Source organism: Arachis ipaensis, chromosome B5, assembly GCF_059453495.1.
Source record: "Arachis ipaensis isolate K30076 ecotype BB chromosome B5, ASM5945349v1, whole genome shotgun sequence".
NCBI classification, from domain to species: Eukaryota; Viridiplantae; Streptophyta; class Magnoliopsida; order Fabales; family Fabaceae; genus Arachis; species Arachis ipaensis.
In genome coordinates this window covers 121,104,126-121,127,481 of record NC_142440.1, presented here as the reverse complement: position 1 = coordinate 121,127,481, position 23,356 = coordinate 121,104,126, and positions in this window count along the sequence as shown.

The following is a 23,356-nucleotide window of genomic DNA, read 5'->3' as shown; positions in this document are numbered from 1 at the left end:
TAATTAGTTCATGGTTTAATACATATTACTTTAAGTTGTGTGAATTCTTTTGTTACAGGAGATTTTTAAAGCAATAAGCAAAAACAAGAAGGAAGAGAAGCAAGTAATAGAAACAGGCAGGACAATGGTGATCTTTGTTATATTTATACTACTCTTAATGACTAAGGATTATAGAACATAAGATAAACTAGTCTTATAGTGCGAAAATTCACTTCTGGGGCCCACTTGGTGAGTGTTTTGGTTGAGCTTGAGTGTCTCCCATGAACTAGACCCTTCTTGGGCATTGAACACAACCCTTGGGCTCCCTTTGGGTGTTTCAACACCAGCTGCTCCCCTTTGGGCATTGAACAGCAGGGATGGGGCTGGAAGCTGGCGTTGAACTCCAGTTTTGGCCTTCATTTTCGAAGCAAAGTATGGACTATTATATATTTCTGGAAAGCCCTATATGTTAGATTTCCATATCCATTGAGAGCGCACCATTTGAACTTCTGTAGTTCTAGAAAAGCTCCATCGAGTGTACAGAGATCAGATCCTGACAGCATCTGCAGTCCTTTCTCTGCTTCTGAATCAGACTTCTGCTCAAGCTCCTCAATTTTAGCCAGAAAATACCTGAAATCATCGTAAAATACACAAACTCAAATTAGAATCCAAAAATGTGACTTTTTCACTAAAACCTATGAAAACTTAATAAAACTTAAACAAAACATACTAAAAACTATATGAAAATAATGCCAAAAAGCATATAAAATATCCGCTCATCAGAACACCAAACTTAAAATGTTGCTTATCCCCAGGCAACCAAAAACAAAGTATGATAAAAAGAGAGAAGGATACAATAAATCTCAGAGTTCTCAATGAAGATCAGTTTCAATTAGATGAGCAGGACTAGTAGCTTTTTGCTTCTGAATAGTTTTGGCATCTCACTTTCCTTTGAAGCTTAGAATGATTGGCATCTTTAGAAACTTAAAATCCAAATGATATTATTGACTCTCCTAGTTTATTTCTTTTTGATTCTTGAACACAGCTTTTTTAGAGTCTTGGCCGTGACCCTAAGCACTTTGTTTTCCAGTATTACGACCGGATACATAAATGCCACAGACACTTAACTGGGTGAACCCCTTAGGATTGTGATTCAGCTTTGCTAGAATCCCCAGCCAATGGTGTCCAGGGTTCTTAAGCACACTCTTTTCTTTGGACCACGACTTTAACTGCTCAGTCTCAAGCTTTCACTTGACACCTTCACACCACAAGCATATAGTTAGGGAACCATTTCATTTAAACTGTTTAGGCCAAGATTTTGTTTCGTTTAGACCCTCCTAACTATTGATGCTCAAAGCCTTGGATCCTTACTCTTGCCATTTGGTTTAAAGAGCTATTGGCTTTATCTTCTTTTTATTTATTTTTCTGCTTGCTCTTTTTTTTGCATATTTTTTTTTTCTTTTATTGCTTTTTGCTGATTTTTCTTGCTTCAAGAATTAATTTTTGGATTTTTCAGATTACCAATAATACTTCACTTTTATCATCATTCTTTCAAGAGCCAACATTCTTTAACTCCAACATCAAATATGAACTATTCACTAATGCATTCAGAAAATAAAAGCAATGCTACAACATCATATAATTGAACTACTCTTAATATATAACTCGAAATTCATGCATCTTACTTTTCTTTTTCAATTAAAATTTTCTTTTAAGCAAGGTGATAGATGCATGAAATATTTCATAACCTTAAGACATAAAGTGATCATGCACTAGAAACAGACAATAGAACAAAATATATGCAAAACAGAAAAGTAACATAAGCAAAGGGAATTAAGGGAACGAATTCACCTTAGTGATGGCGGCTACTACTCCTTCTGGAGGATCCAATGGAGTGCTTGATTTCTTCTTTGTCATGCCCCTGCCTCTATTGTTCTTCCCTCATAACTCTTTGTTCTTCCCTCATGGCTCTTTGATCTTCTCTTATGTCATGGAGGATGGTAGAATGCTCTTGATGTCCCATCCTTAGTTGATCAATGCTGGAGCTCAATTTTCCTAGAGAAATGTGTAATTGGTCCCAATAGCCTTGGGGAGGAAAATGCATCCCTTGAAACATCTTAGGGATTTTTGTTGAGGCAGCTCCACATGCTCTTGCTATGGTCCATGTGCTGACTCTCTAATTTGCTCCATCATCTTCTAGGTGATGGGCTTGTCCTAGTCAATAGGAATGTCTCATTCTATAAAAATTCCAACTGAATTGCATAGGTGACAGATAAGGTGGCAGAATGCCAACCTTGCTAAGAGTGAAGGCTTTTCAGCTTTCTTGTACAAGTCTTGAAGTATTACCTCATGTACCTCCACCTCACTTCCAATCATGATGCAATGAATCATGATGGCTCTGTCAATGGTCACTTCTGACCGATTGCTAGTAGGGATGATAGAGCGTTGGATAAATTCCAACCATCCTCTAGCTACGGGCTTGAGGTCAAGCCTTCTCAGTTGGATAGGCCTGCCTTGAGCATCCCTCTTCCACTGAGCTCATTCCACACAAATGTATGAAAGGACTTGGTCCAGTCTCTGGTCAAAATTGACGCTCATAGTGTAAGGATGTGGTTCTCCTTGCATCATTGGCAAATGGAGCACCAACCTTACACTCTTCGGGCTGAAATCCAAGAAACGCCCTCGGACCATGGTATGCCAACTTTTAGGACTTGGGTTCACGCTTGTATCATGGTTTTTCGTGACCCATGCATTGGCATAGAACTCTTGTACCATCAAGATCCCAACTTCTGGGATAGGATTGGTTAGGACTTCCCAACCTCTCCTCCAGATTTTTCTTTGGATCTCCGAGTACTCATTCCTTTTCAGCCTAAAAGGGACTTTAGGAATCACCCTTTTCTTTGCCACTACTTCATAGAAGTGGTCTAGATGAATTTTGGTGATGAATCTCTCCATCTCCCAAGGTTCGGAGGTGGAAGCAAATGCTTTCCCTTTCCTCTTTCTAGAGGATTCTCTGACTTTGGGTGCCATAAGTGTGAATAGAAAGCAAAAAGCAAGGATTTTCCAACACCAAACTTAAAAGCTTTGCTCGTCCTCAAGAAAAATAAGAAGAAAAGGGAAGAAAGGAGTAGAAGAAGAATAGAATAGAGGAGATGGATAAGGATAGTGGATTCGGTCAAGAAGGGCTTTAGTGAATGGATGGTGTGTGTATGAAGGGTAAAAAGAAGGGGTATTTATAGGAGTGAGAAAGGGTAGGGTTCGAATGAATGGGTGGGAATTGGGTGGAAAATTTTGAATTTGAAGTGGGTGGGAAGTGAAATGGATGTGATTAGGTTAGGGTTTATAAGGAAGAGTGTGTAGAGAAGAGTGAAAGTAAGAGAGAGAAGAATGTGGGATAGGTGGAGATTTTATGGGACCCACTAATCCTGAGAGGCTAGGGAATTCAAGTTCCCTGCTCCCTTGTGGGCATTGAACACCCAGCTCTTGCTCCTGGCTGGTGTTCAACGCCAGCTATGTACTTCTTCATTGGGCGTTGAACGCCCTTGAGGGACCTCCTTCCTGGCGTTCAACGCTAGGTTTATGCCTCTATTTGGGTGTTGAACGCCCAGGTTCTGCCCCCTGACTGGCGTTCAACGCCAGCTTCAGGCTCCCTGGATGGCGTTCAACGCCAACAATGCCTCTGCTCCAGGGTGTTCTATTTCCAGCTCTGACTATTTCTGTTTCTATTCTAACTGCTGCACATGATCACAAACTTAAAGAAAACATGAAAATTAAATGGATATAACTAAAATAAATGTAATAAAAAACATAAATAACCTTAATTATGGTTGGATTGCCTCCCAATAAGCACTTCTTTAACGTCACTAGCTTGACAATTAGCTCCTTACGGAGATGGATAGGGGCTCAGAATTTTGCCCCTTATAGTGAACTTCTTGCCTGTGCTCTCATGGATAAGGTCCACATGTTCTAAAGACAGGATCCTATTCACAGTGTGAGGAATGATTGGATTGTTAGTGAAGGTGACTCTCATGCCAGGTGAGAATCCTTCAGTGGGGATCTTCTTTTCCCTCCAGCCTTTAGGTACTTTCTTCTTAGTACCAATGTTTTCAGTGCTTAACAATGGCTGTCCAACACCAAACTTAGAGTTGGTGTCTGGGGTTCTGTATAACCTTGCACTGAGAGAGAAGGTTGGAACACTAGGTGTTGCACAACTGTTTCTCTTTTGTCAGGGGGAGAGTTAGGGCTAGGCATCTTGAACAAGATGTGATCCTCCCATAACAGTAAAATTAGATCTCAACTTTGCCACATCAATGATGGTGTTGGCAGTGGCTAGGAAGGGTCTTCCAAGGATGATTGATTCATCCTCTTCCTCCCCAGTATCCAGGATTATGAAATCAGCAGGGATGTAAAGGTCTTCAACCTTTATCAAGACATCTTTTACCAGTCCATAAGCCTTTTTCATGGACTTGTCTGCCATCTCTAGTGAGATTCTTGTAGCTTGTACCTCAAAGATTCCCAGCCTCTCCATTACAGAGAGTTGCATAAAGTTTATGCCTGACCCTAGGTCACACAGAGCCTTCTCAAAGGTAATGGTGCCTATGGTACAAGGAATCAGGAAGCATCCAGGATCCGGTAGCTTCTGAGGTAGTTTCTGCTGAACCAAGGCATTGAGTTCCTTGGCGAGCACTGGAGGTTCTTCCTCCAATGGCTCTCTACCAAAAAACTTGGCATTCATTTTTATGAGGACTCCTAGGTAACGAGCAACTTGCTCTTCCCTAGTTTCCTCTTCCTTATCAGAGGAGGAGTGATCCTCATAATCCTTGATTTGCAACAAGGCTTTCAAGGGTACTTCTATAGTATCCTCATGAGCCTTTGTTTCCTTCAAATCTTCAATAGGGAAGCCTTGAGTGGGCATTGAACATCCAGTAAGGCCTTCCTTACTGGCGTTTGGTGCGGAATTTACAACCACAAACTAACCGGCAAGTGCACCGGGTCGTACCAAGTAATACTTCAGGTGAGTGAGGATCGATCCCACGAGGATTGATGGACTAAGCAACAATGGTTAAATGACTTAATTAGTTAGGCAAGCAGAAAATAGTGTTTGAGAGTTTAAATGCATTAAATAGTAATTAAGAATATCAAAAAGCAAGCAGTAAATGAGTTGTGAAATATATATGGAGAAAACAGTTAAGGCTTCAGAGTTATCTATTTTTCGCATTGACTTTTCTTACTAACTATTTTAATCATGCAAGATTTAATTCATGGCAAACTATTTGTGACTAGGCCCTAATTCCTTAGACCTTCCTAGTCTCCTCTAAAATTCATTAACCGTCAATTCATTGGTCAATTAATTTCAATTAGAGGGTGATGATCAAATTCCAGTTTGTATTCCACCAAAATCCTAATTACCCAAAAATAAGAGGATTATATGTCACGTATCCCGTTAAACCCAGATAATTAGAATTTAGGAGAAATTGTTCTCAAGCTGTTGTTCAAGTAAATAGCTTTTCCAAGTTATATAAGAACTCAATTAGAAAGAGGGTCATACTTCCGTTCCACACAAATTCATAAGATAAAGAACGAAAATAATTCTTGAAATATAAATCAAAACATGAATTAAAATAGAAAAATAATAGTATCAATCCATACAATAGACAGAGCTCCTAACCTTAACAATGGAGGTTTAGTTGCTCATGATTCAGAGAAGAAAACTAGGATTGTAAATTGGACTAAGGTGGAATGAAAAGTTAACTAATGTTCGGATCCCCCTCAGAGAAGTTTCTTTTCCCTTTTATATTTAATCTTAATTAATTTAAAATCTAATTTCTAAAACTAAAATAATATCTTTTCCTATTTTAAAGATAAAAATAAAGTTTAAATCAGAATCAATTAAATAATCAGCAAGTCTTCAATTGATGGATGGGGACCACTTTCTTCATAGGACCCACGCCTAACTTGGGAAGTAATGATAAGTGTTCCCTGATTCCTCCATTCTGCAGCCTCTGATCTGTACTTTCTGAGCCGAAAACTGGGTCAAAAACAGCCCAGAAATCGCCCCCAGCGTTTTCTGTACGTAGCGCATGTCACGCGTACGCGTCAGTCACGCGTACACGTCGGTGGTCTTCTTCGCGTGTCACGAGCACGCGTCAGCCACGTGCACGCGTCGCCATGGAAAGCTCCAAATCACGCGCACGCATCAGGTACGCGCACACGTCCCTCCTCGCTGTCCTCTCCTTTAATTCTTGTGCTGCAGAAAAGCCATCAAATCCAGCCGAATGCTACCTAAAAATAAATAGAAATGCACAAGACTCATAGTAGCATCCATAGTGGCTAAAAGATAATTAATTTTTTATTAAACTTAACAAATTAAATGCAAATTCACTAGGAAAAGATAGGAAAGATGCTCACGTATTAGCGTTCAACGCCAGTAATGGTGCTTCCTTAGGCGTTGAACACCCAGCTTGTGTCCCTTGAGTGGCATTCAACGCCAGTGAGTGTGCCTTTTTGGGTGTTGAACGCCCAGTAAGGTCTTCATTACTGGCGTTCAACGCCAGTGATGGTGCCTTTCTGGGTGTTGAACGCTCAGTAGGGAGTTTCTTATTGGCGTTCAACACCAAATCATCTCCTTCAGATTCGGCCTCAATGTTCACTGTGATGGCCTTGCACTCTTCTCTTGGGTTCACTTCAGTGTTGCTAGGAAAAGTGTTAGGAGGAGTCTCAGGGATTCTCTTGCACAGTTGACCAACTTGTACCTCCAGATTTCTAATGGAGGACCTTGTTTCAGTTATGAAACTATGAGTGATTTTAGAGAGGTTGGAGACTATAGTGACTAAGTCAGAAAAGCTCTGCCTAGGAGTCTCCATATGTTCCTGAGAAGATGGGAATGGTGGTCTATTGTTGAACCTATTTTGGTTTCTTTCACCTTGATTATTGTTGAATCCTTGTTGAGGCTTCTGTTGATCCTTCCATGAAAGATTAGGATGATTCCTCCATGATGAATTATAGGTGTTTCCATAGGATTCTCCCATGTAATTCACCTCTTCCATTGTAGGTTGATCTAGATCATAAGCTTCTCCTTCATAGGAGGCTTCTTGAGTGCTGCTAGTTGCAGCTTGTGATCCAGTCAAATGCTGAGAAATCATATTGACCTGTTGGGTCAAGATCTTTTTCTGAGCCAATATGGTATTCACAATGTCAACTTCTAGGACTCCTTTCTTCTGAGCTATTCCATTGTTCATAGGGTTTCTCTCAGAAGTATAGATGAACTGGTTGTTTGTAACCATTTTAATGAGTTCATGTGCCTCTGCATGCATCTTCTTCAAGTGAAGTGATCCACCAGCAGAATGATCCAAGGAAATCTTGGATATCTCAGATAGACCATTATAGAAGATTCCTAGAATAGACCATTCTGAGAGCATGTCAGGAGGACACCTCCTGATCAGTTGCTTGTATCTTTCCTAAACTTCATAGAGCGATTCACCCTCTCTTTGTCTAAAGGTTTGAACTTCCACCCTGAGCTTACTCATCTTTTGAGGTGGAAAGAACTTGTCCAAGAAAGCATTGACCAACTTTTTCCAAGAGTCTAGGCTTTTCTTAGGTTGAGAATCCAACCATATCCTAGCTCTGTCTCTAATAGCAAAGGTGAAAAGCATAAGTTTGTAGACCTCAGAATCTACTCCATTGGTCTTAACAGTGTCACAGATTTGTAAGAATTCAGATAGGAACTGATGTGGATCTTCTAATGGAAGTCCATAGAACTTGGAATTCTGTTGCATTAGAGAGACTAACTGAGGCTTAAGCTCAAAGTTATTAGCTCTAATGGCAGGTATAGAGATACTTCTGCCATAAAGGTCAGAAGTTGGTGCAATAAAGTCACCAAGAACCTTCCTTGCATCTCCTCCATTGTTTGGCTCAGCTTCCATATTTGTGTTTTCACCTTCTTGTTCGAATAGCTCTGTGAGGTTTCCTCCGGAGTGTTATGCTTTAGCTTGTTGTAAACGCTTCCTTAGGATCCTCTCAAGTTCAGGATCAAGATCAAAGAGAGGTTATTTATCCTTGTTCCTGCTCATAAACAAGAAAAAGAAGACAAGAAAGAAGAAGAATGAGAGCTCTATTTCAAAGAATAGAGGACTCCCTGTGAGATGTGTGATGAGCGGATATTTTATATACTTTTTGGCATCACTTTCATATAGTTTTTAGTGTGTTTTGTTTAGTTTTTATTGAGTTTTTATAGGTTTTAGTGCTAAATTCACATTTTTTGATTTTACTATGAGTTTTTGTGTTTTTGTACAATTTCAGGTAATTTTTGGCTGAAATTGAGGAGCTGGAGCAGAAGTCTGATTCAGAGACAGAGAAAGCACTATAGATGCTGTATGGATCTGACCTACCTACACTCAAAAGAGCTTTTCTGGAGGTACAAAAGTCCAAATTGAGAGCTCTTAATGGCTATGGAAAGCTGACTTTCAGAGCTTTTCAGCAATATATAATAGTTTATACTTTGCTTCAGATTAGAAGGCCCAAAACTGGCGTCCAACGCCAACTTTCTGCCTCCTTCCTAGCGTCCAGTGCCCAAGAGCAGACACCGGCATCCAAACGCCCAAAGAGGACCCCCTAGCTGGCGTTCCATGCCCAAGAGACCTCATAGCACGTGGATCTCATCAAAGCTCAGCCCAAACACCAGCAAGTGAGCCCCAGAAGTAGATTTTAGCACTAAATAGACTGTTTTACCCTTACTAGTCATCTATTTAGTATTTAAGGGATTAAATTTATGTAATTCAGACCTTTAATCATCATCTTCGAACCTTTTACACCATATTTTCGTTTTACATTGTATTTTTACTTCAGTATGAGTTTCTAAACCTCCTAGGTTGAGGGGAAGAGCCCTGCTGAGTCCTATGAATTAATAAAAGTATTACTGTTTCTTCTCCGATTCGTGTTTGATCTGTTTCTAAGATGTATATCCGATCTTCATCGTGGTGAATAGGATGATCTGACAAATTAGCTCTGTTCATCACATTAAGACAAACGTGTCTAACAAACAACTGTGTCTACTTGCGTTCGTGTGAATACGTGACTGGAAAGCACGAGCCAATAGCTATGTTTATACATCTCTCAAAAGGTTAATCCATGACTTCGTTGGGGACTTCTTGAGACACCAGTTCAGCCGATTTTCTGGGAGATTAAGGTCTCCGTGGTATAGGCTAGAATCCAAAGAAGCAGCATTCTCTGATCCGAAAGATTCGACCTTGTCTGTGGCGCTTTGAGTAGGATCGCCAGGAGAATGACTTGCTAGCGCTTCACCCTTCATCAGATTGGATGACCACGGCCAATGGCGTTCAATCTGTAGCAGAGGAGATCAATGACCATGGCCCATGGCGTTGATCACATACAACCTGCCACAGAAGAAGATCATTCACAAGCAGAGAAGACAGTAGTGCCAAAGTTAATTCAGAAAGGCAAAGCAACTCCAATCCTCAACTCTATCTTTAATGTATTAGCACCCTATTATAAAAATCCTAAACTCCATAATCTAACAACCTTCTGATCTGTCTGACTAAGACCTGCAAGATAACCATAGCTTGCTTCAAACCACAATCCTCGTGGGATCGACCCTGACTTGCTCATGTATTAATTGGATGACCTAGTGCACTTGCTGGTACAATAGTACGAAAGTGTGGGGATTCGTGCTACCAAGTTTTTGGCGTCGTTGCTGGGGATTGTTGAGTTTGGACAAAATGAAGGATTGTCTTGCTCCCTAGATTAGGTAATTTTTATTTTGTTAAGTCCTTGATTTTGATTTTCTTCTTTTTCAAATTTTCGAAAAAATAAAAAAGCTTTTCAAAAATATTTTTTATTTTCTTTGTTTAATCTTTGTTCTTTGTTTGAGTCTTGTGTTCTTGTTATTGTTGAGTCTTGCGTTTTCTTTGAGTCTTTCTTTCAAAAAATTTTCAAAAATATTTTCTTTGGTTAAATCTTGTTTCAAGTCTTTAAGTTTGGTGTCTTGTTATTTTTCTTTTGATTTTCGAAAATTTATGTTTGGTTTTTTAAAAATTTTAAGTTTGGTGTTATGTTTTTGTGTTCTTTGAGTCTTTGAGTCTTGTTCTTGTTGTTCGTTTTAGTCTTCAAAGTGTTCTTGAGTCCTTGTATGTTTTGATCTTAAAATTTTTTAAGTTTGGTGTCCCTTTATGTTTTCCTCCAAAATTTTCGAAAACTTGGGGTGCTATATCTAAAAATTTTAAGTCTTGTGTCTTTTACGTGTTTTTCTCTTTCATCATAAAATTCAAAAATAAAAAATATCTTTTCTAACTTAATTTTAACCATAATTCTCGAAATTAACCATAAAAATTCAGATTTCAATTTAAAATTTTTATCTTATCTTATCTTAGTTGTCAAGTTTTCAAAAATAAAATCTTTTCAAAAATAAAAATCATATCTTTTTCAAAAAAATCTTATCTTTTTCAAAATCTTATCGTATCTTTTTCAAAATTTAAAAATCTTATCTTATCTTTTTCAAATTTCAAATTTAAAAAAAAATTCAAATCTTTTTCAAAATCAAATTTCTAATCTTATCTTTTTTGTTTCTTATCTTATCTTTTCTAACTTTCAAATTTTAAAATCATATCTTTTTCAAATCTTTTTAATTTCTTAGCTTATCTTTTTTCTAATTTCAAATTTTAATTTCAAATCTTTTCTTATCTTATCTTCTATCTTATTTTAAATTCAAACCTTTTCTTATCTTAAAATCTTATTTTCTCTCTCATCTTTTTCAAAACTTCCTAACTAACTCTTCTCTTTCTTAATTTTCGAAAAATATCTCTCTTCTTCTCTCTCTTCTTTTTCAAAAATATCTAACTAACTCTCATCTCTCTTAATTTTCGAAAACTTCTTCCTCTTCTCTCTCTTCTATTTTCGAAAATTCATTAACTAATTTTCAACTCTTTTTAAATTAATTAACTTAATTTTTTAAATTAATTAAATAAATAAATAAAAATAAAAATATTTTAATTCTTATTTACTTTTCTATTTATACTTCTCTTCTTCTTACTTCTATTTATTCGACTTCTATCCCTCTCTCATCTTCCATCTTCTTTTATTTACTTCTATCCCCTATTTTCAAAGTATCCTTCTTCTAAATCTTTTATTTCTTTTCTATCTTCTTCTTCTCTCTTCACATCTAACTGGAAGCTCTTTGGTCCAAGTGGTACAAAAAGCTTTCTTCTTTTCTTTCTTTTCTTTTCTTTTTATTTATGACCAGGAATAGGGATAAAGAACCCCTTTTGACTCCTGATCCTGAACCTGAGAAGACTCTAAGGAGGCGTTTACAACAAGCTAAAGCACAACACTCCGGAAGAAACCTTTCAGAAAGTTTTGAACAAGAAACAGAGGACATGGCCAAACCTCAAGAGGAGCCAAGAAAGGTCCTTGGTGACTTCACCATGCCTACCTCTGACTTTTATGCCAGAAGTATCTCTGTACCTGCCATTAGAGCTAACAATTTTGAGCTTAAGCCTCAGTTAGTCTCTCTTTTGCAGCAGAACTGCAAATTCTATGGACTTCCAATAGAAGATCCACATCAGTTTTTAGCTGAGTTCTTACAGATCTGTGATACTGTAAAGACTAATGGAGTTAATCCAGAAGTCTATAAGCTTATGCTCTTTCCCTTTGCAGTAAGAGACAAAGCTAAGTTATGGTTGGATGCCCAACCTAGAGAGAGTCTTGACTCTTGAGAAAAGTTGGTTAATGCTTTTCTGGCTAAATTATTTCCTCCTCAAAGGATGAGCAAGATTAGAGTGGAAGTTCAAACCTTCAGATAAAGAGAAGGTAAATCCCTCTATGAAGCTTAGGAAAGATATAAGTAACTAATTAGGAGATGTCCTCCTGACATGCTCTCAGAGTGGTCCATCATAGGTGTGTTCTATGATGGCTTGTCTGAGATATCTAAGATTTCATTGGATAGCTCTGCAGGTGGATCCCTCCACTTAAAGAAAACACTTGCAGAAGCTAGAGAACTCATTAAGATGATTGCTAACAACCAATTCATGTATACTTCTGAAAAGAATCCTGTAAACCATGGTACCTCTCAGAAGAAAGGAGTTCATGAAGTTGAAACTCTGAATGCCATCTTGGCTCAGAATAAGATATTGACTCAAAAAAGTCAATATGATTTCCCAGTATCTGGTTGGAATGCAAACTGTAGCTGGCAGTGCTCAGGAAGCTTCTCTTGAAGAAGAAGCTTATGATCCTGATCAATCCACCATGGAGGAGGTGAATTACATGGGAGAGCCCTATGAAAATACTTACAACCCTTCATGAAGGAATCACCCTAACCTCTGGGGATTCTAGCAAAGCTAAATCACAATCCAAAAGGATTCACCCAGTTAAAGTGTCTGTGGCATTTATGTATCCGGTGGTAATATTAGAAAACAAAGTGCTTAGGGTCACGGCCAAGACTCTGAAAACTGTGTTCAAGAATAAAAAAGAACTAAACTAGGAGAGTCAATAATATCATCTGGATTCTAAGTTCCTAAAGAGACCAACACTTCTGAGTTTCAATGGATAGTGAAATGCCAAAATTATTCAGAAGCAAAAAGCTACTAAGTCCCGCTCATCTAATTGTAACTGAGCTTCTTTGGAAACTCTGAGATTTATTATATCTTAATTTTCTTCTCTATCCTACTGTGCTTTTAGTTACTTGGGGACAAGCAACAGTTTAAGTTTGGTGTTGTGATGAGCGGATATTTTATACGCTTTTTGGGATTGTTTTCATATAGTTTTTAGTATGTTTTGTTTAGCTTTTATTAAGTTTTTATAGGTTTTAGTGTTAAATTCACATTTTTAGATTCTACTATGAGTTTTTGTGTTTTTGTACAATTTCAGGTAATTTCTGGCTAAAATTGAGGAGCTGGAGCAAAAGTCTGATTCAGAGACAGAGAAAGCACTGCAGATGCTGTCCGGATCTGACCTCCTTGAGCTTGGAAGAGCTTTTCTGGAGATATAGAAATCCAAATGGAATGTTCTTAACGACTATGGAAAGCTTACTTTCAGATATTTCCAGCAATATATAATAGTTTATACTTTTCTTCAGATTAGAAAGCCCAAAACTGGCATCCAACGCCAGCCTTCTGCCCCCTTCCAGGCGTCCAGTGTCCAAGGAGAAGAGACTAGCGTCCAAACACTCAAAGAGGACCCCCTAGCCAGCTTTCAACGCTCTAGAGGCCTCCTAGCACATGGATCTCATCAAAACTCAGCCCAAACAATCACCAAGTGGGCCCAAAAAGTGGGTTTTAGCACTAAAAAGACTATTTTACCCTTACTAGTCATTTGTTTAGTATTTAAGGGATTAGATTTACATCATCTAGAGACTTTTTTGCCATATTCGAGTTTTACCATTGTATTTTCCTTTTAGTATGAGTTTTTAAACCTCCTAGGTTGAGGAGAGGAGCCCTGCTGAGTCCTATGAATTAATAAAAGTATTATTGTTTCTCTTCGATCCATGTTTGATTTAATTCTAAGATGTATACTCGTTCTTCAATATGGTGAATAGGATGATCAGTGACAATCAGCTCTGTTCATCATACTAGGACTGCGTGCCTGACAACCACCCGTGTCTACTTGGGTTCGTGTGAATACGTGATTGGAAAGCGTGAATCGCCAGCTTGATTATACATCTCTCAGACGGCTAATCCACAACTTCGTTGGAGACTTTTCTAGACACCAGTTCAGCCAATTTTCGGAGAGATTATGGTCTCTGTGGTAGAGGTTAGAACCAAAAGAAGTAGCATTCTCTGATCCGGAAGATTCAACCTTGTCTGTGGCGTTTTGAGTAGGATCGCCAAGAGAATGAACTACTAGAGCTTCACCCTCGTTCAGATTGGATAACCACGACCAATGGCGTTTGATCTGAAGCAGAGGAGATTGATGACCATGGCCAATAGCGTTGATCACATGTAGCCTGCCATAGAAGAAATCACTCACAAGCAAAGGAGACAGTAATACTAGAGTTAATTCAGAAAGACAAAGCAACTCCAATCCTTAACTATATTCCTATTACTGATTCTATTTTAATTTACAAAGTATTTTATTCCTTTCATCTCAACCAAGTTTAGATCTCACAAATCCAAAAACTTCTGATTTCGCCTGACTAAGACCTGCAAGATAACCATAACTTGCTTCAAACCATAATCCTCGTGGGATTGACCCTAACTCACTCAGGTATTACTTGGACGACCCAGTGCACTTGCTGGTACAGTTGTACGAAAGTGTGGGGATTCATGCACCAAACGCTAATCGGGTCGGGAATCGCACGGAACCCATGTAGAATAAGGGTGATTGTCATAGGTCACCCTCAATTCATAAGATGAGGAACGAGGTTGCATAAGAGAATAGAATCAAACATATTGAATGAAAACAATAATATTATTGATCCATGAAACTCAGCAGAACTCCTAACCTTAACCTTAGGAGGTTAGTGACTCATACTGATAGAAAATACAATGAAAGGTTCGAATGGGCAAAGATCAAAAAGTTCTTTACAATGGTGATCTTTGTTATATTTATACTGCTCTTAATGACTAAGGATTACGGAAAATAAGATAAACTAGTCTTGTAGTGCGAAAATTCACATATGGGGCCCACTTGGTGAGTGTTTAGTCTGAGATTGATTTGTCTCCCATGAGATAAACCCTTCTTGGGCATTAAACGCCACCCTTGGGCTCCCTTTTTCGGCGTTTCGATGTTAGTTGCTCCCCTTTGGGCGTTGAATGCCAGGGATGGGGCTGAAAGCTGGCATTGAATACCAGTTTTGGGCCTTCATTTCCAAAGAAAAGTATGGATTATTATATATTTCTGAAAAGCCCTGAATGTTAGATTTCCATAGCCATTGAGAGTGCGCCATTTGGACCTTTGTAGCTCCAGAAAAGCTCCTTTGAGTGCACAGAGGTCAGATCCTGACAGCATCTGCAGTCCTTTCTCTGCTTCTGAATCAGACTTCTGCTCAAGCTCCTCAACTTTAGCTAGAAAATACCTGAAATCATCATAAAACACACAAACTCAAAGTAGAATCCAAAAATGTGAATTTTGCACTAAAACCCATGAAAACTTAATAAAACTTAAACAAAACATACTAAAAATAATATGAAAATAATGCCAAAAAGCGTATAAAATATCTGCTCATTATTAATCCTCTTCAATCTCTCACTAATCTCAATCCTTTAAAACACTTAAGTTGATGATTAAAGTCTGAGCACAGAGCCCATGATTTGAAACATTAATTGACAAATATGAAGAATTACCTATAACTTGACTTGAGATGGAAAATTATTGGATAAACATTGATTAGATTATATTTGATCCTATTTTATTGTTGATTTGTTTTGGAATTCTAAATTAGGTTTAGGGTTAGCATATATAAAGGGTGAGAGACACTTATGTGACTCGAGTCCTTTGGCCGTTTTTCAATTCATAGTTTTTGTTTCCTTTGCATCATGCGTAACTAATCTTCTTTGTTAAGTTTAGGAGTTCTATTTATCTTTTTATGGAGTATTAATCTAAGTATTTTACTTTATTTGAGATTTATGCTTTGATCTATTTTATGATTAAATTTTTGTTCTTCATCCCTAAAGATTTAGAATTGTTGGAAAATATTCTAACTCCATTTTGAATTCTAAATATTGTTTTGAAAAAAGTAATATTGGAATTAACTTGAAAACTCTTGCTCACGCCTTTTTTATTTAACTAGGAATAGTGTTTCAAAAAGTGTGTGATACTTATGATTTTCAATTGCTCTAATTTGAATAAGTGACATAAAATTTGGATTAGAAAACTTTTGAAAACCATTATTTCTTGTAAGTTTCAATTGTTTGGGACTAGCTTGGATAAATGACAAAAAATTCAACTTAAGAACTATTCTTGAATCTTATTTGAAATTAAATCATATTTGTGCTTTATCTCTTTTCTTAAATAATTGACTAAGAAATTAGCAATTAATTAGGTTAAAGAGAAATTGGAATTTGATTATTTATTATTTGTCGTGATTGATCTCGGCATGTCTCAATTAAATGAACACAAGGATTATTTTTCTAAAGAGTGGATATCTCTGAAATCTTAACATTTTCACCATCATTGTCTTCACATTTACTGTTCACATTTTCCTAAAGAGTGAATCTCATTCATCCCTCTATTTTTTGAATTGTCTAATTAGAATGATCAATTAATCATTGTTGCTTAGTCTTTAATCCTCATGGAAATGATAACTTACATACCATGATATTACTTGATACGATTTGGTGCACTTGTCGAGTTGTGGTTTTGAAAAATTGCGCACCAATTTAGCGGCAGATATTAACTTTAATTGGAAAAATTATGGAGTTTGTTACCGTAGAATTTATCCCCCAATAAATCCTATGGGTAAACTTAAATTTTATTTTTTTTTTAAATGTTTAAATTCAATCATTTTCAAATTAACAAAATTTAAAATTTTATAATTTTTCATAATAATTTGTCTATAATTTTTCGTTAAAAGTTCATAAATAAGTTTGCACAAAGTTTAAGACTAAAGAAGAAAAATAATAATTACTCATGTAAGAAAAAAGGTAGCACTATAAACATATATACTCTAAATGGTATATGTATATCTTTCAAGTAACATATCATGACATGTTAAGATTCTAAGTTATCCACTAATATGCAACTATGTATATCTCTCAAATGGTATATTTATTTAAACTTATACAATTTTAATAACTTATAAACCTAGTTAGAGATTTTGCTTCAGAAACCATTAATCTATGAACAAAGAATTACCAGCACCAGAGACCTACCGTCTACAAATGTATTTTCTAGAATAGCAGGCTGTACACCTTCAATTACAAACTATGAACATAATTAACACACAAACTATAAACATAGTCAACACAGAAATTATAATTAAATAAACAAATCAAAATTCATATATTCAAATGAGTAAATTATAATAAACTCAGTAAAAGTAACAACAATCAGCCCAGCAAAATTAATTCAAAAAATAATTAATTTGGACAATAATAAACTCAGAAATTTAACAACAATCAATAATAAGTTAATAATTAACTTAGAGAATTAACAACAATCAGTATTAATTAACTTAGAAAATAATTAACTCAATGAACAATAAACTCAAAAAATTAACAATCATTCAAAATACCATCAACTCAGAATAAACCCAAAATTATACCCTACCTAACCTAACATTATTTAATTTCTAATTATACTAAATTAATATAACAAACTCTAACAATACACTTCATTAAAAAAATTAATCAATAATTTAATAAAATACCTAACAAAATCTTAAACAAAGGAACAAAAAATCTAAAATAATACAAAAACTATAGAAAAATTATCTCTGATGGTCGCTGCAAGATGGTGGAAGTGTGGTGGTGTTAGGAGGCAACGATGAAACTTACGGTGGTGGAGTTAGAGTTTAGTAATATAACAAACATCTAAAAGAAAAAATGGACAACAACCTTACTTTTGGTGCGGTGGACTTTAGCCGCGGTGACGGCGACAAGGTGACGATTTCCGACGGCAAGGAACACTAACAACGGCGGCACGAAGGAGGCTTTCCATGAAGACTCCAGCAGCAGTGACGACAACGTGCTAATCTGCAACGATAATGTGGCTTACTGGTGCCGACGGCAGTTCCTGGTGGTGGCAGCGCAACCTTCTTCAATAGAGAAGAGGGAGAGAGATGAGAGAGAGACAAGAGAGAGAAGAAGAGAAGAGAGAGAGAGAGTTTGCAGAAGTGAGGAAGAGGAGTTTTGCGTTTGAATTTTACCTAAATTTACCGGTGGATTTGTTGATGGAAAAAAACTACGGTAAGGTGTTCGTCGTTGCCTAAACGCCAAGTTTCAGTAAATCCTGTTACCGTCGAAATTTTTCGACAGAAAATCCGACGCTAAATCCGTCAGTATTTAGTGCATTTTTTGTAGTGTAATTAATTATATTTTCTTAAAATATTATTTTATATATTTTTACGCATAAAAATTGTTTAGATGAAAAAATAAAATTGTAAAATTTAAAAATAATTCTTTTTTGTGTAAAATAATTTAATATTTTATTTATATTCTACGATTGCATGCATGAATACATATCCATATTCATGATGAAAAAATCCCTTTGAAAGGTTATGACTTTAATAAATTACAATTCTATAAACAGATGCAACCTTATAAATATGATTTTTTTCATATATTTTGAAAATAATGTGACAGCAATTGTTTTAATCGAAAATTTTTTGGGAAATCTTATTCAACGATCAATCTGACGATAATAAACTTATTCCTTGTAGTGCTTATGTTTGAGTTCTATTTTACTCAAGAGAGAGACAGATATTTCACCTTCCTATCACGAGTAATACTAGGTTAATTTTGTAATGGGTCAAAATAAAAATACACTAAGTATAAAGTCAGATCAATATAATTTGTATAAAAAAAATTGAAATTTTGTGAGCAATCCCTATTTGAATAGAAAAGAGAAGAGATATAACAATAAGAGAGAATGAGAGAATTTTCTTTCAAATGAAAATGTTGTATATAGAGCACCTTAAAAATTTTATAACCAAAAGTGAGTGATATAAGATTATTAATTACAACTAATAACAGATTACATCTAACTAAATTTGTTACACGGATAAATTTACTAGACGTATTATAGATTTTTCCTTTGGCCAAAGATATGTACGCCTACCTTGTTGGTCCTATGCTCCATGTATATTGGATGCAAAATAAAAATCAATCCAAATTCAAGTAACCAAGACACATATTCGGAGTTAGGACCACGGGATTCACCAATATTAGTGGTTGCAAATCTATCGATGACATGTATGTCTTATTCATATTCATATTGGTGAAAATGCCAAAATGGACCCCTATTCCTGTTCTTGATAGACAGTACCAATAATTTAGGGCACATTGAAATTAAATATTTGGTGTCTATTTGAAATAGTTGAAATGGTTATTAAGAAGTAGTGTTACATAAACATTATTAACTATAAATATAATCTAATTTAAAAAAAAAAAAACAAAGTGAAAAAAAAGTATAGAAAAGTATATGAGTGGGACAAATTGCATAATTAAATAAAATGTATTGTAAAATTATCTAAATACAATAATTAAAAAGTAGTTATATTTTAGTCTTGTATTTATTCTATGAAAAATGATTACTAATATAATATAAACTGCTATAGTCAATAATAATTTATATAAAAAAAATATAATTACATAAAATGTGACAAATTATAGTGGCTTACATAAAAACTATAATCCTTAAGAGAGTGTAGCAGTTTATAAATGATTGATGTGCTTGTATGACTTTTATATCATAATTTATTTATTTATTGATGTCTTATGATTCTTTTATTTTGAATTTGATACTTTACTTATAAAAATTATTAATTTATTTCGTAAAATAATTTAAGTATTTTAAGTATTTAAAAAATAATTTAAGTTAAATTTATATTTTAACAATTATCTAAATTTATTAAAGGATAAAATATTTTTTTAATAATAATGTTTTGAAATAAGTAACTGTCGTGATAGAGAGTATTGGAGATAACTGTGCATGGTTTGGTGGTGTTTGACATAATGGCAATATATTTTTATTATGGCCTCCCGTAAATTTTATATTTTGATCTTTTTTAAAAAATATTTTATACTTTATTAATGTGTAATTAAGAATTTATAATAAAAATAGAAAATACTTAGTGTTAATATTTATATGTTTTGCTCTTTTCTTGGTCTCTTTTTACCCAATTTTTTATTAAAGTAAACTGTGATGCTAGTAAATTTAGTGAATCTGGTGGTTTTGGATGTGTATTACGTGACTATAATGGCTCTTGGTTGCGTGGTTGTGCTGGTTCTTTATCACCTGCTACTATTTTTCGAAGCGAGCTTTTTTTGTAATTTGGAGAGGGCTAATTCTAATATGGAAAGCTGGGTTTAGAGATATCACTTGCGAGACGAATTGTTTGGATGCTTTTATCCTTAATAATGATAGAAACAACCCAATACAAAGTTCTGATAATGATTTAGTGACTAAAATCAAAGAGATTTTAAGTTAGAATTGGAGAGCAGAAGTCAATCTAATTCAAAGAGATGCTAACCAAATTGCTGATGCTTTGACTAAATATGCAACATCTAATTGCATACAACAATTGAAATGGGATGAGCCTTGAAAAGATTTAATAGTGTTGTTGTAACGAGACTACATCCCTAGTGTTTAGTGTGTTTTCTTTTGTGTTTTTTTTTATCCTGACACAAAAAAAAAATGACGCACTAGTTCTTTTTAGATTTTTTTCACTAAATTTTTTATATCAAAATTTTAAATGTATTCAACAATAAATACATTAAATTATTTTATTATCATAATGAAATGATTAAAATACACCATAAAATTATTAATTAATTTTTTTCCTTAAAAAATTTTTGATCCCACGTGGAGAATAGTCTAGGTTTGTTTAGGGGTGTCAAAAATTTTCAGGAAGCGGGATCTCCGCGGGACCGTCCTGAATGAGGTCCTGATGGTGGAAAATTTTTTCCGTGGGGATAGGAATGGGGAACAAAATTCCCTCGAGACAGGCGTGGGGATCCCCGCCCCATCCCCGATAATTCCTCGAATTTTTGAACTTACTTAAATATCCTTTTTTTATTTCTAACATAGGGTTTTTTAGTAATTTCATCCATTAAAAATCCTAATCCTATTATTCAGTGTCTTCCCTTCTCACTTTGTTGCTGCGACGTCTACTCTCTATTTCCAAGCCCCAACTCTCTATACTCTCCACTTTGTTCAAACTGCAAAACTCCCACAGCACCATACGCCCTCATCGGTGGCCACTCGCCATCTGCCACTCCTGCGCCGTCACCCTGACAGCTTCACCGCGTCGTCTCTCTCTTCAGGCGCGGCGTCCTTCCCCTCTCCACTCCTGCGTCTGTGTATTTGCTTCCATCTCTTCGCTGCTCGCCGCATCGCATCTCATTGCTCCACCATCTCTTCACTGCTCGTCGTCTACTGGAGAGCATCCCTGCTAATGTTGCAATAGCCACCAGTTGCCCCTCTTCCATTCCCCGTCCTCCTTCCCATCAACTTGACTTCAAGTTTGATTTTCTCTCCTTCTATTTATCTGAAGAAATTAGACATATAGGGTTTATAATTATGAAATAGTTAGGGTTTGATTTTGTTAATTATAATTTATGTGATTCTGAGTTGCTAGATTTGTTTAGAGTTTTGTTAATTTTTGATTTTCTGCATGTACTTATTTTGCTTGTTTTGAGTTGATTTTGTGATTCAATTTGAGTTGAAAACTCTGATTATGTGGTTCTGAGTTGCTAGGTTCAAATTTGCTTGTTTTGCTTAGTTCAAATTCTCTTTAATTCTCTGATTCTGTGATTCTGAGTCGATTTCTGGTTTTCTATACTTATTTTGCTTGGTTTGAAATTTTGTTAATAATACTGATTACTGGGTTTGTTTACTGATTTTGTTAATTTATTTTTGTTTGTACTGATTTTGTTAATTTATTTCTGCATGTACTGATTTTGTTAATTTAATTCTGCATGTATTCTAATTTTGTTAATTCAATTCTGCATGTATTTTAATTTTGTTAATTTTTATTTAATGTGTAAAATTCTTGTTTATGATATATGTTAACATATTTATGTTTGTGTTATTTTAACAGAGAACATGGAGATGTTTGTTGGAAGTTGTACGTAGACAATGAAAGAATACTTGATGTTAAAGACTTTATTTTATTACTTTTTTTTAGAATGGAAGTTGTATTTTAAAATTTTATTTTATGGACTATGATTTGCTATGTTGTATGTCTGGACTTATAATCTTGGATAAGATATGTTTGTGTGTTTGTAATAGTATTTTGTAGTTTATTTTTTTATTTTTTTATATTTTTTAATATAATTTTCATATGAATGTTAAACATAAGGAGATGGAAATGGGGCCCCGCAAAAAATACAAGAAATGCGGAAAACGGAGATAGAAACAATTATCCCTTCATGGCGGGGATCAGAACAGAAATGGAAATTAATTCTGGGGTCGAAAACGGGAAGCAGAGAGGCATCCCCCGCCACATTGACATCCCTAGATTTGCTTTTGGAGACACCAAAAATAAATAAATAAAAGAATTCAAATACAAAAGTCATACAATTACACCAACTATTCATAAACTACTATATCCTCTCAAAGATTAGTGTTTCTATGAAAATCGCTAGAACTTATCCATTTTATGTAATCGTGTTTTATATTGGTAACTATTTTTCACATAAAACGCAATATCCTATAGCAATTTGTGTGTAAATTTTAAAAATTGTACACTCTATAGAGATTTAATAAATATAGGACTGAGATGTAATCAACTTTTAATTTTTTGTATTTAGATAATTTTGAGATATACTTTATTTAATTATATAAGTTTTTCCTTAAGTAGAAAACATATTATAATCAAGCAAATTTACAAAGACTTTTATATTTAAATAAAAAAATTTTATTATCTAATTTAGGCAAAAAAAATTTTATGTATTATTTTATAATTTTACTGGTAGTGCAATTTCGCAAGCCCAAAGTACAAAGTTAGGAAGAATGCAATTTCGTTGCCGCTATATGCAAAATTACTCACAAGTTTGATCAATTGCAAATTTACATTTATTGTCTGCGAAAATTGGAAACAAATATTTTCTACCCAAACTTTGTATGCACTGCGAAATTGGACACGATTATGCTGTTTTGTAATTTTGTAGTCCCAATTGTACCGTTAAACTTATTACTAGTGATACAGTGTACGCTTTATGGATACATTCCAATGCATTTGGTAAATAGGAAAATAAATTTTATAAACATGTAAATTTTTTTATTATTTTATTTTCTTAGGGAAGATTGAAAAATATAATTGCATAGTATTAAAGTAAATAAAAAATTTATTCATTGGATAGATTTGCGTTTAATTAAGATGATATTATTTATGATTGACTAATTTTTTTAGTAATGCTAGAAAGATGACAATTCAAAGTTATTTTATTTAAAGATCTATAATTAATAGAGGAGTGCTACACATACAAGTCATTTAGTTTACAAGTCATCATACAAGTTGGGAGAAACTTAGCAAAAAATACGCTGACTCATATACGATTTCCATGGCGTGCTCCTCCTTCTCCTCCTCCTCTTCCTTCTTCTTCTCCTTCTTCTTCTCCTCCTCTTCCTTCTTCTTCTTCTTCTTCTTCTTCTTCTTCTTCTTCTTCCATGAAAACGAGTTTCTTGTCAAATTTGATCTCCTTTGTGCGTTCTCTCTTTGCCTTTTCATTCGTTGTTTTATCTATGTTTATCACTGGTATTCTTGCTT